The sequence below is a fragment of the Oncorhynchus kisutch genome, linkage group LG15, assembly GCF_002021735.2.
Source record: "Oncorhynchus kisutch isolate 150728-3 linkage group LG15, Okis_V2, whole genome shotgun sequence".
Lineage (NCBI taxonomy): Eukaryota > Metazoa > Chordata > Actinopteri > Salmoniformes > Salmonidae > Oncorhynchus > Oncorhynchus kisutch.
Window position 1 is genome coordinate 74399585 of NC_034188.2, and position 13328 is coordinate 74412912.

The following is a 13328-nucleotide window of genomic DNA, read 5'->3' on the forward strand; positions in this document are numbered from 1 at the left end:
AGTAGAGAGGGAGAGAAAGAGGGATAGATGGAGGGAGAGGTAGAGAGAGGTAGAGAGAGGCAGAGAGATGTAGAGAGAGGTAGAGAGAGCCAGAGAGAGAGGGATAGATGGAGGGAGAGGTAGAGAGAGGTAGAGAGAGAGGGTTAGTTGGAGGGAGAGGTAGAGAGAGGTAGAGAGAGAGGGTTAGATGGAGGGAGAGGTAGAGAGAGGTAGAGAGAGAGGGATAGATGGAAGGAGAGGTAGAGAGAGGTAGAGAGAGAGGTAGAGGCAGAGAGAGGTAGAGAGAGAGGGTTAGATGGAGGGAGAGGTAGAGAGAGGTAGAGAGAGAGGGATAGATGGAGGGAGAGGTAGAGGGAGGTAGAGAGAGAGGGATAGATGGAGGGAGAGGTAGAGGGAGGTAGAGAGAGAGGGATAGATGGAGGGAGAGAGAGAGGGATAGATGGCGGGAGAGGTAGAGAGAGGTAGAGACAAGTAGAGAGGGAGAGAAAGAGGGATAGATGGAGGGAGAGGTAGAGAGAGGTAGAGAGAGGCAGAGAGATGTAGAGAGAGGTAGAGAGAGCCAGAGAGAGAGGGATAGATGGAGGGAGAGGTAGAGAGAGGTAGAGAGAGAGGGTTAGTTGGAGGGAGAGGTAGAGGGAGGTAGAGAGAGAGGGTTAGATGGAGGGAGAGGTAGAGAGAGGTAGAGAGAGAGGGATAGATGGAATGAGAGGTAGAGAGAGGTAGAGAGAGAGGTAGAGGCAGAGAGAGGTAGAGAGACAGGGTTAGATGGAGGGAGAGGTAGAGAGAGGTAGAGAGAGAGGGATAGATGGAGGGAGAGGTAGAGGGAGGTAGAGAGAGAGGGATAGATGGAGGGAGAGGTAGAGGGAGGTAGAGAGAGAGGGATAGATGGAGGGAGCGGTAGAGAGCGGTAGAGAGAGAGTGATAGACGGAGGAAGAGGTAAAGAGAGGTAGAGAGAGAGGGATAGAGAGGGATAGATGGAGGGTGGGTTAGACAGAGGTAGAGAGAGAGGAATATATGGCGGGAGAGGTAGAGAGAGTTAGAGAGAGGTAGAGAGAGAGGGATAGATGGAGGGAGAGGTAGAGACAGGTAGAGACAGGTAGAGAGAGAGGGATAGATGGAGGGAGAGGTAGAGACAGGTAGAGAGAGAGGGATAGATGGAGGGAGGGAGATGTAGAGACAGGTAGAGACAGGTAGAGAGAGAGGGATAGATGGAGGGAGAGGTAGAGACACGTAGAGACAGGTAGAGAGAGAGGGATAGATGGAGGGAGAGGTAGAGACAGGTAGAGAGAGGTAGAGAGAGGTAGAAAGAGAGGGATAGATGGAGGGAGAGGTAGAGACAGGTAGAGACAGGTAGAGAGAGAGGGATAGATGGAGGGAGAGGTAGAGACAGGTAGAGAGAGAGGGATAGATGGAGAGAGGGAGAGGTAGAGAGAGGTAGAGACAGGTAGAGAGAGGGATAGATGGAGGGAGAGGTAGAGACAGGTAGAGACAGGTAGAGAGAGAGGGATAGATGGAGGGAGAGGTAGAGACAGGTAGAGAGAGAGGGATAGATGGAGGGAGGGAGAGGTAGAGACAGGTAGAGAGAGAGGGATAGATGGAGGGAGGGAGAGGTAGAGACAGGTAGAGACAGGTAGAGAGAGAGGGATAGATGGAGGGAGAGGTAGAGACAGGTAGAGAGAGAGGGATAGATGTAGGGAGAGAGATGTAGAGACAAGTAGAGACAGGTAGAGAGAGAGGGATAGATGGAGGGAGAGAGAGGTAGAGACAGGTAGAGAGAGAGGGATAGATGGAGGGAGAGACAGGTAGAGACAGGTAAAGAGAGAGGGATAGATGTAGAGACAGGTAGAGAGAGAGGGATAGATGGAGGGAGAGGTAGAGACAGGTAGAGAGAGAGGGATAGATGGAGGGAGGGAGGGAGAGGTAGAGACAGGTAGAGACAGGTAGAGAGAGAGGGATAGATGGAGGGACAGGTAGAGACAGGTAGAGAGAGAGGGATAGATGGAGGGAGAGAGATGTAGAGACAAGTAGAGACAGGTAGAGAGAGAGGGATAGATGGAGGGAGGGAGAGGTAGAGACAGGTAGAGAGAGGGATAGATGGAGGGAGAGGTAGAGACAGGTAGAGAGAGAGGGATAGATGGAGGGAGAGAGAGGTAGAGACAGGTAGAGACAGGTAGAGAGAGGGATAGATGGAGGGAGAGGTAGAGACAGGTAGAGACAGGTAGAGAGAGAGGGATAGATGGAGGGAGGTGTAGAGAGAGGTAGAGAGAGAGGGATAGATGGAGGGAGAGGTAGAGACAGGTAGAGACAGGTAGAGAGAGAGGGATAGATGGAGGGAGAGAGAGGTAGAGACAGGTAGAGAGAGAGGGATAGATGGAGGGAGAGGTAGAGACAGGTAGAGAGAGAGGGAGTGGTAAAGAGAGAGTGAGGAGAGAGTATATCCAGTATATTGTATAGGTGACTGTCTAGTACAACTATGTGAGTGTGGCTGAACTAATCAGTAAATGATCTGCAAGTGTCTTGTGAGTCAGCACGGTGAACATTACACATGTTGTCTGCCCAACACATTGACAACACTGTGAAAGATCTGAACCAGCTGCCAGCTACCTGCACAGTCTGTGTGTATACGTATGTGTGTGGGTGTGCATGCGCTCTGTATGTTTGCACGCATGTGTGCGTGTGAGTGTGGATGGGTGGATGGGTGTGGATTCTGCTACCCCCAGCGTGTTCCAGCTGTATTATTCCTGGGAGGTGTGGAGAGATGACCCAGTCCTCATCTGACACACTCCCCTGGAGGTGTGAGAGAAGAGAGAATCTCACCGTCATATCAACCTGATTTAGCAGAGAGAGCGAACTTATTATCTATATCACTTGCATCTGCAACTTAAACATATGTTTCCCATGCCAATAAACCTCTTTGAATTGAATTGAACTGAATTGAGAGAGTGGGAGGGAGAGAGAGGAGGAAACATAAAGCTAAGTGAGTGTATCATATCACAGTATGAGGACAGAAATGTCCGTGTTCCATCCACTATCGCTGGTACTTTTTCCTCCCTCCTCCTTCTCTTCTCCTCCCTTCTTCCCTCCTCCTTCCCTTCTCCTTCCCCCTTACCTCCTCCTTCCCTTCTACTCCCTTCTTCCCTCCCCATCCATCCTCCTTCCTTCCCCCTTACCTCCTCCCCTTCTCCTCCCTTCTTCCCTCCTCCTTCCCTACTCCTTCCCCCTTACCCCCTCCTTCCCTTCTCCTCCCTTCTTCCCTCCCCATCCATCCTCCTTCCTTCCTTCTTCCCTCCTCCTTCCCTTCTCCTCGCTTCTCCTCCCTTCTTCCCTCCTCCTTCCCTTCTCTTTCCCCCTTACCTCCTCCTTCCCTTCTCCTCCCTTCTTCCCTCCTCCTTCCCTTCTCCTTCCCCCTTACCTCCTCCTTCCCTTCTCCTCCCTTCTTCCCTCCCCATCCATCCTCCTTCCTTCCTCCTTCCCTCTTCCTCCCCTCCTCATCCCCTCCTTCATCCCTCCTTCCCTCCTCCTCCCCTCCTCCTCCCCTACTCCTCCCCTACTCCTCTCACCTTCACCTTCTGTGTTCTGTCCCTGTGGTAGTCTCCTGTGGCTGGTCCAATCTGTCCTCTCTCCTGTCTCCCGCTCTCCTTGCCAGCTGGCTCTCTATAGCGCCCCCCCGAGGACATGACAGGTGTACATGACACACAACACTGAGCATGAGGGGACCTGTGGCACATACACACACACACACACACACACACACACACACACACACACACACACACACACACATACATACATAAACTTTGCACAGCACATACGCACGCACCTATCCTGGCAAGCATGGACGCATACTGGCATTCAAGGACACACAAAGGCATGCTGGTATTGACACACATAATGATAATGTCAAATAAACCTTTAGGTAATTCACATCGGAAACAGGGCACACAAATCTCAGACATATTCACTTGACATCATCTCAATCCTCCACTACTAATCACTAGTCTCTGCCAGAGGCCTTCTGATAGAGCAGTAAGACCAGCAGGCAGGCCTCCCACTGAGAATCATCATCACTATGTATCATCTATTTATACATCAGAGAGAGAGAGAACACTGCCCCCCGCCATGGGATCAATGTGTCTGCGTTTGTGCTCCGTCTGTCTGTGTGTGTACACATCCTACGGCCATGCGGAGAAACATCGATATACAGACTCTCCTCCCCAGTCGCTAAGCCTTCAATACACTAGCCAAAGGCTGAAGAGGAGGAGGTAGAGGATGAGGCAAAGGAGGAGGAAGTGGAGGAGGAGGTAGAGGAGGAGGTAGAGAAGGAAGAGGTAGAGGAGGAGGAGGTATATGAGGAGGATATAAAGGAGGAGGTTATATAGGAGGATATAGAGGAGGAGGAGGAGGATATAGAGGAGGAGGAGGATATAGAAGAGGAGGTACAGGAGAAGGATATAGATGAGGTGTAGAGGAGGAGGAGCTATATGAGGAGCAGGAAGAGGAGGAGGATATTAAAGAGGAGGTAGAGGAGGAGGATATAGAATAGGAGGTAGAGGAGGATATAGAAGAGGTGTAGAGGAGGAGGAGGTATATGAGGTGTAGAGGAGGATATAGATAAGGCGTGGAGGAGGAGGATATAGAAGAGGTGTAGAGGAGGAGGGGGTATATGAGGTGTAGAGGAGGAGGATATAGAAGAGGTGTAGAGGAGGAGGATATAGAAGAGGCGGTAGAGGAGGAGGAGGTATATGAGGTGTAGAGGAGGAGGAGGTATATGAGGTGTAGAGGAGAAGGAGATATATGAGGTGTAGAGGAGGAGGATATAGAAGAGGAGGTAGAGGAGGATATAGAAGAGGTGTAGAGGAGGAGGAGGTATATGAGGTGTAGAGGAGGATATAGATAAGGCGTGGAGGAGGAGGATATAGAAGAGGTGTAGAGGAGGAGGGGGTATATGAGGTGTAGAGGAGGAGGATATAGAAGAGGTGTAGAGGAGGAGGATATAGAAGAGGCGGTAGTAGAGGAGGAGGAGGTATATGAGGTTGTAGAGGAGGAGGAGGTATATGAGGTGTAGAGGAGAAGGAGATATATGAGGTGTAGAGGAGGAGGATATAGAAGAGGAGGTAGAGGAGGATATAGAAGAGGTGTAGAGGAGGAGGAGGTATATGAGGTGTAGAGGAGGATATAGATAAGGCGTGGAGGAGGAGGATATAGAAGAGGTGTAGAGGAGGAGGGGGGTATATGAGGTGTAGAGGAGGAGGATATAGAAGAGGTGTAGAGGAGGAGGATATAGATGCGGTTGTAGAGGAGGAGGATATAGATGAGGTGTAGAGGAGGAGGATATAGATGAGGTGTAGAGGAGGATATAGATGCGGTGTAGAGGAGGAGGATATAGATGCGGTGGTAGAGGAGGAGGATATAGATGAGGTGTAGAGGAGGAGGATATAGAAGAGGAGGTAGAGGAGGAGGATATAGATGAGGTGTAGAGGAGGAGGATATAGATGAGGTGTAGAGGAGGAGGATATAGATGAGGTGTAGAGGAGGAGGATATAGAAGAGGAGGTAGAGGAGGAGGATATAGAAGAGGAGGTAGAGGAGGAGGATATAGAAGAGGAGGTAGAGGAGGAGGATGTAGAAGAGGAGGTAGAGGAGGAGGATATAGATGAGGTGTAGAGGAGGAGGATATATATGATGTGTAGAGGAGGAGGATATAGATGAGGTGTAGAGGAGGAGGATATAGATGAGGTGTAGAGGAGGAGGATATAGATGAGGTGTAGAGGAGGAGGATATATATGAGGTATAGAGGAGGAGGATATAGATGAGGTGTAGAGGAGGAGGATATAGATGAGGTGTAGAGGAGGAGGATATATATGAGGTGTAGAGGAGGAGGATATATATGAGGTATAGAGGAGGAGGATATATATGAGGAGGTAGAGGAGGAGGATATATATGAGGTGTAGAGGAGGAGGATATATATGAGGTGTAGAGGAGGAGGATATATATGAGGTGTAGAGGAGGAGGTATATGAGGTGTAGAGGAGGAGGATATAGAAGAGGAGGTTAGAGGAGGAGGATATATATGAGGTGTAGAGGAGGAGGATATATATGAGGTATAGAGGAGGAGGATATATATGAGGAGGTAGAGGAGGAGGATATATATGAGGTGTAGAGGAGGAGGATATAGATGAGGTGTAGAGGAGGAGGATATATATGAGGTGTAGAGGAGGAGGTATATGAGGTGTAGAGGAGGAGGATATAGAAGAGGAGGTAGAGGAGGAGGATATATATGAGGTGTAGAGGAGGAGGATATAGATGAGGTGTAGAGGAGGAGGATATATATGATGTGTAGAGGAGGAGGATATATATGATGTGTAGAGGAGGAGGATATATATGAGGTGTAGAGGAGGAGGATATAGAAGAGGAGGTAGAGGAGGAGGATATATATGATGTGTAGAGGAGGAGGATATAGATGAGGTGTAGAGGAGGAGGATATATATGAGGTATAGAGGAGGAGGATATAGAAGAGGAGGTAGAGGAGGAGGATATATATGATGTGTAGAGGAGGAGGATATAGATGAGGTGTAGAGGAGGAGGATATATATGAGGTGTAGAGGAGGAGGATATAGAAGAGGAGGTAGAGGAGGAGGATATATATGAGGTGTAGAGGAGGAGGATATAGATGAGGTGTAGAGGAGGAGGATATAGATGAGGTGTAGAGGAGGAGGATATATATGAGGTATAGAGGAGGAGGATATATATGAGGTATAGAGGAGGAGGATATATATGATGTGTAGAGGAGGAGGATATATATGAGGTGTAGAGGAGGAGGATATAGAAGAGGAGGTAGAGGAGGAGGATATATATGATGTGTAGAGGAGGAGGATATATATGAGGTGTAGAGGAGGAGGATATAGAAGAGGAGGTAGAGGAGGAGGATATATATGAGGTGTAGAGGAGGAGGATATAGAAGAGGAGGTAGAGGAGGAGGATATATATGAGGTGTAGAGGAGGAGGATATAGATGAGGTGTAGGAGGAGGAGGATATATATGAGGTATAGAGGAGGAGGATATAGAAGAGGGTGTAGAGGAGGAGGATATATATGAGGTGTAGAGGAGGAGGATATAGATGAGGTGTAGAGGAGGAGGATATATATGAGGTGTAGAGGAGGAGGATATATATGAGGTGTAGAGGAGGAGGATATATATGAGGTATAGAGGAGGAGGATATATATGAGGTATAGAGGAGGAGGATATATATGAGGTATAGAGGAGGAGGATATATATGAGGTATAGAGGAGGAGGATATATATGAGGTATAGAGGAGGAGGATATATATGAGGTATAGAGGAGGAGGATATATATGAGGTGTAGAGGAGGAGGATATATATGAGGTGTAGAGGAGGAGGATATATATGAGGTATAGAGGAGGAGGATATATATGAGGTATAGAGGAGGAGGATATATATGAGGTTGTAGAGGAGGAGGATATATATGATGTGTAGAGGAGGAGGATATATATGAGGTATAGAGGAGGAGGATATATATGAGGTGTAGAGGAGGAGGATATATATGAGGTATAGAGGAGGAGGATATAGAAGAGGAGGTAGAGGAGGAGGATATATATGAGGTATAGAGGAGGAGGATATATATGAGGTGTAGAGGAGGAGGATATATATGAGGTATAGAGGAGGAGGATATATATGATGTGTAGAGGAGGAGGATATATATGAGGTGTAGAGGAGGAGGATATATATGAGGTATAGAGGAGGAGGATATATATGATGTGTAGAGGAGAAGAAGATAGAGTTGTATTGATCATTGAGAAAGTAGGCATAGTTTAGACGTCCTGGAGTGAAGTATGGTGAGAGAAGTGGGCCCAGGTGATACAGACAGATATCATGCCTGCAGCTGTTTGGCCTTGCCTTTAACACCCAGGATATACTGCCTTGTGTTTTGAGGTCAGTATTGAGATGAAAAGATAAGAAATGAAAGAGATAAAAAATATGAGTGTTATCCTCCTTATCTTATTACACGTCTGCCTGGCTTCATAGGAGTTCCCCATGGGTGTGGAACCGGCTGCTAAATGGGGGAAACCAAAATTAGGTTGGTTGTACGGATAGCAGTGTTTTGAGGGGTATAGGCTAATTATAATTTCCCTGACATAAATGAACAGTACGATAAAGGGAATCTATTGTTTGAAAGGAAATGCTATCTTAATTGCTGAGGAGGGCTCTATCTGATCTGAAACAGTTATCAGTTGATCTGTTATAGAGGACTTAATAAGATGGAAATGGCTGAAGGCCGGTGGTTGTGTTGTTCAAGTAATGTGATCAGAATGGTTAAAGTGCAGCTGATTGATGTGGTTTTGGGTATAGGGACCCCCACCCCCCGGACCAGGGTTATAGGAACAGGGAACAGGGAACAGGGGAACAGGGAACCGGGAACCGGGAACCAGGGAATTATATTAGGGAACAGGGTTGTATAGGGAACAGGGAACAGGGAACAGGGAACAGGGAACAGGAACAGGGAACACGGAACAGGGAACAGGAACAGGACCAGGGTATAGGGACACAGTGGTATAGGGAACACGGGTATAGGGAACAGGCAACAGGGAACAGGGGGTTATAGGGAACAGGGAACAGGGTATAGGGAACCACGCGGAACAGGGTATAGGGAACAGGGAACCGGGTATAGGGAACCTGGGCCTACAGGGAACAGGGAACAGGGGAACAGGGAACAGGGTATCAGGGAACAGGGTATAGGGAAAGGCAGGGAACAGGGAACAGGGAACAGGGAACAGGGTATAGGGAACAGGGTATAGGGAACCAGGGTTATAGGGAACAGGGAACAGGGAAAGGGAACAGGGAACAGGGTATAGGGAACAGGGAACAGGGTATAGGGAACAGGGAACAGGGTATAGGGAACAGGGAACAGGGTAAAGGGAACAGGGAACAGGGAACAGGGAACAGGGAACAGGGAACAGGGTATAGGGAACAGGGAACAGGGTATAGGGAACAGGGTATAGGGAACAGGGAATAGGGTACTTAATAAGATGGAAATGGCTGAAGCCGGTGTGTTGTTGTTCAAGTAATGTGATCAGAATGGTTAAAGTGAAGCTGAACAGGGTATAGAGAACAGGGTATAGGGAACAGGGAACAGGGAACAGGGTATAGGGAACAGGGTATAGGGAACAGGGTATAGGGAACAGGGGGAACAGGGAACAGGGAACAGGGTATAGGGAACAGGGAACAGGGTATAGGGAACAGGGTATAGGGAACAGGGAACAGGGTATAGGGAACAGGGAACAGGGTAAAGGGAACAGGGAACAGGGAACAGGGAACAGGGAACAGGGAACAGGGTATAGGGAACAGGGAACAGGGAACAGGGTATAGGGAACAGGGTATAGGGAACAGGGAATAGGGTATAGGGTATAGGGAACAGGGAATAGGGTATAGGGAACAGTGAACAGGGAACAGGGTATAGGGAACAGGGAACAGGGTATAGGGTATAGGGAACAGGGAACAGGGTATAGGGAACAGGGAACAGGGTATAGGGAACAGGGAACAGGGTATAGGGAACAGGGAACAGGGAACAGGGAACAGGGTATAGAGAACAGGGTATAGGGAACAGGGAACAGGGAACAGGGAACAGGGTATAGGGAACAGGGTATAGGGAACAGGGAACAGGGAACAGGGAACAGGGAACAGGGAACAGGGTATAGGGAACAGGGAACAGGGTATAGGGAACAGGGAACAGGGGTATAGGGACAGGAACAGGGAACAGGGTAAAGGGAACAGGGAACAGGGAACAGGGAACAGGGAACAGGGTATAGGGAACAGGGAACAGGGAACAGGGAACAGGGAACAGGGAACAGGGTATAGGGAACAGGGAACAGGGAACAGGGAAGGGAACAGGGAACAGGGAACAGGGTATAGGGAACAGGAACAGGGTATAGGGAACAGTGAACAGGGTATAGGGAACAGGGAACAGGGTATAGGGTATAGGGAACAGGGAACAGGGAACAGGGTATAGGGAACAGGGAACAGGGAACAGGGTATAGGGAACAGGGAACAGGGAACAGGGTATAGGAACAGGAACAGGGTTACAGGGAACAGGGGAACAGGGAACAGGGTATAGGGAACAGGGAACAGGGTATAGGGAACAGGGAACAGGGAACAGGGTATAGGGAACAGGGAACAGGGTATAGGGAACAGGGAACAGGGAACAGGGTATAGGGAACAGGGTATAGGGAACAGGGAACAGGGAACAGGGAACAGGGTATAGGGAACAGGGAACAGGGAACAGGGAACAGGGTATAGGGAACAGGGTATAGGGAACAGGGTATAGGGAACAGGGAACAGGGAACAGGGAACAGGGTATAGGGAACAGGGAACAGGGTATAGGGAACAGGGAACAGGGTATAGGGAACAGGGAACAGGGTAAAGGGAACAGGGAACAGGGAACAGGGAACAGGGACAGGGAACAGCGGTATAGGGAACAGGGAACAGGGTATAGGGAACAGGGTATAGGGAACAGGGAATAGGGTACTTAATAAGATGGAAATGGCTGAAGCCGGTGTGTTGTTGTTCAAGTAATGTGATCAGAATGGTTAAAGTGAAGCTGAACAGGGTATAGAGAACAGGTATAGGGAACAGGGAACAGGGAACAGGGTATAGGGAACAGGGTATAGGGAACAGGGTATAGGGAACAGGGAACAGGGAACAGGGTATAGGGAACAGGGAACAGGGTATAGGGAACAGGGTATAGGGAACAGGGAACAGGGTATAGGGAACAGGGAACAGGGTAAAGGGAACAGGGAACAGGGAACAGGGAACAGGGAACAGGGAACAGGGTATAGGGAACAGGGAACAGGGAACAGGGTATAGGGAACAGGGTATAGGGAACAGGGAATAGGGTATAGGGTAATGGGAACAGGGAATAGGGTATAGGGAACAGTGAACAGGGAACAGGGTATAGGGAAACAGGGAACAGGGTATAGGGTATAGGAACAGGGAACAGGGTATAGGGAACAGGGAACAGGGTATAGGGAACAGGGAACAGGGGTATAGGGAACAGGGAACAGGGAACAGGAACAGGGTATAGAGAACAGGGTATAGGGAACAGGGAACAGGGAACAGGGAACAGGGTATAGGGAACAGGGTATAGGGAACAGGGAACAGGGAACAGGGAACAGGGAACAGGGAACAGGGTATAGGGAACAGGGAACAGGGTATAGGGAACAGGGAACAGGGTATAGGGACAGGGAACAGGGAACAGGGTAAAGGGAACAGGGAACAGGGAACAGGGAACAGGGAACAGGGTATAGGGAACAGGGAACAGGGAACAGGGAACAGGGAACAGGGAACAGGGTATAGGGAACAGGGAACAGGGAACAGGGAACAGGGAACAGGGAACAGGGTATAGGGAACAGGGAACAGGGTATAGGGAACAGTGAACAGGGTATAGGGAACAGGGAACAGGGTATAGGGTATAGGGAACAGGGAACAGGGAACAGGGTATAGGGAACAGGGAACAGGGAACAGGGTATAGGGAACAGGGAACAGGGAACAGGGTATAGGGAACAGGGAACAGGGTATAGGGAACAGGGACAGGGAACAGGGTTAGGGACAGGGAACAGGGTATAGGGAACAGGGAACAGGGAACAGGGTATAGTACAGGGAACAGGAACAGGGAACAGGGTATAGGGAACAGGAACAGGGTATATGGAACAGGGAACAGGAACAGGGTATAGGGAACAGGGTATAGGGAACAGGAACAGGGAACAGGGAACAGGGTATAGGGACAGGGTATAGGAACAGGGTATAGGGAACAGGGAACAGGAACAGGGTATAGGGAACAGGGTATAGGGAACAGGGAACAGAACAGGGACAGGAACAGGGTATAGGGAACAGGGAACAGGGTATAGGGAACAGGGAACAGGGTATAGGAACAGGAACAGAACAGGGAACAGGGAACAGGGTAAAGTGAACAGGAACAGGGAACAGGGAACAGGAACAGGGAACAGGGAACAGGACAGGGAACAGGAAACAGGTATAGGGAACAGGGAACAGGTATAGGGAACAGGGTATAGGAACAGGAAAGGGTATAGGGTATAGGGAACAGGGAATAGGGTATAGGGAACAGTGAACAGGGAACAGGGTATAGGGAACAGGGAACAGGGTATAGGGTATAGGGAACAGGGTATAGGGAACAGGGAACAGGGTATAGGGAACAGGGAACAGGGTATAGGGAACAGGGTATAGGGTATAGGGAACAGGGTATAGGGAACAGGGGAACAGGAACAGGGAACAGGTATAGGGAACAGGTATAGGGAAACAGGGAACAGGAACAGGGAACAGGGACAGGAACAGGGAACAGGAACAGGGAACAGGGTATAGGAACAGGGTATAGAACAGGGTATAGGGTATAGGAACAGGGAACAAGGAACAGGGTATAGGGAAGGGAACAGGGTATAGGGAACAGGGAACAGGGTATAGGGAACAGGGAACAGGGAACAGGGTAAAGGGAACAGGGAACAGGGAACAGGGTATAGGGAACAGGGAACAGGGAACAGGGAACAGGGAACAGGGAACAGGGTATAGGGAACAGGGAACAGGGTATAGGGAACATGAACAGGGTATAGGGAACAGGGAACAGGGTATAGGGTATAGGGAACAGGGAACAGGGACAGGGTATAGGAACAGGGAACAGGGAACAGGGTATAGGGAACATGGGAACCGGGTATAGGGAACAGGGAACAGGGAACAGGGTATAGGGAAAGGAACAGGGTATAGGGACAGGAACAGGGAACAGGGTATAGGGAACAGGGAACAGGGTATAGGGAACAGGGAACAGGGAACAGGGAACAGGGTATAGGGAACAGGGAACAGGGAACAGGGAACAGGGTATAGGGAACAGGGAACAGGGTATAGGGAACAGGGAACAGGGAACAGGATACAGGGAACAGGGAACAGGGAACAGGATACAGGGAACAGGGAACAGGGTATAGGGAACAGGGAACGGGACAGGGTATAGGGAACAGGGAACAGGCAACAGGGAACAGGATACAGGGAACAGGGAAAGGGAACAGGGTATAGGGAACAGGGAACAGGGAACAGGGAATAGGGAACAGGGAACAGTGAACAGGGAACAGGGAACAGGGAATAGGGAACAGGGTACAGGGTATAGGGAACAGGGAACAGGCAACAGGGAACAGGATACAGGGAACAGGGAAAAGGGAACAGGGTATAGGGAACAGGGAACAGGGAACAGGGAATAGGGAACAGGGAACAGTGAACAGGGAACAGGGAACAGGGAATAGGAACAGGGTACAGGGTA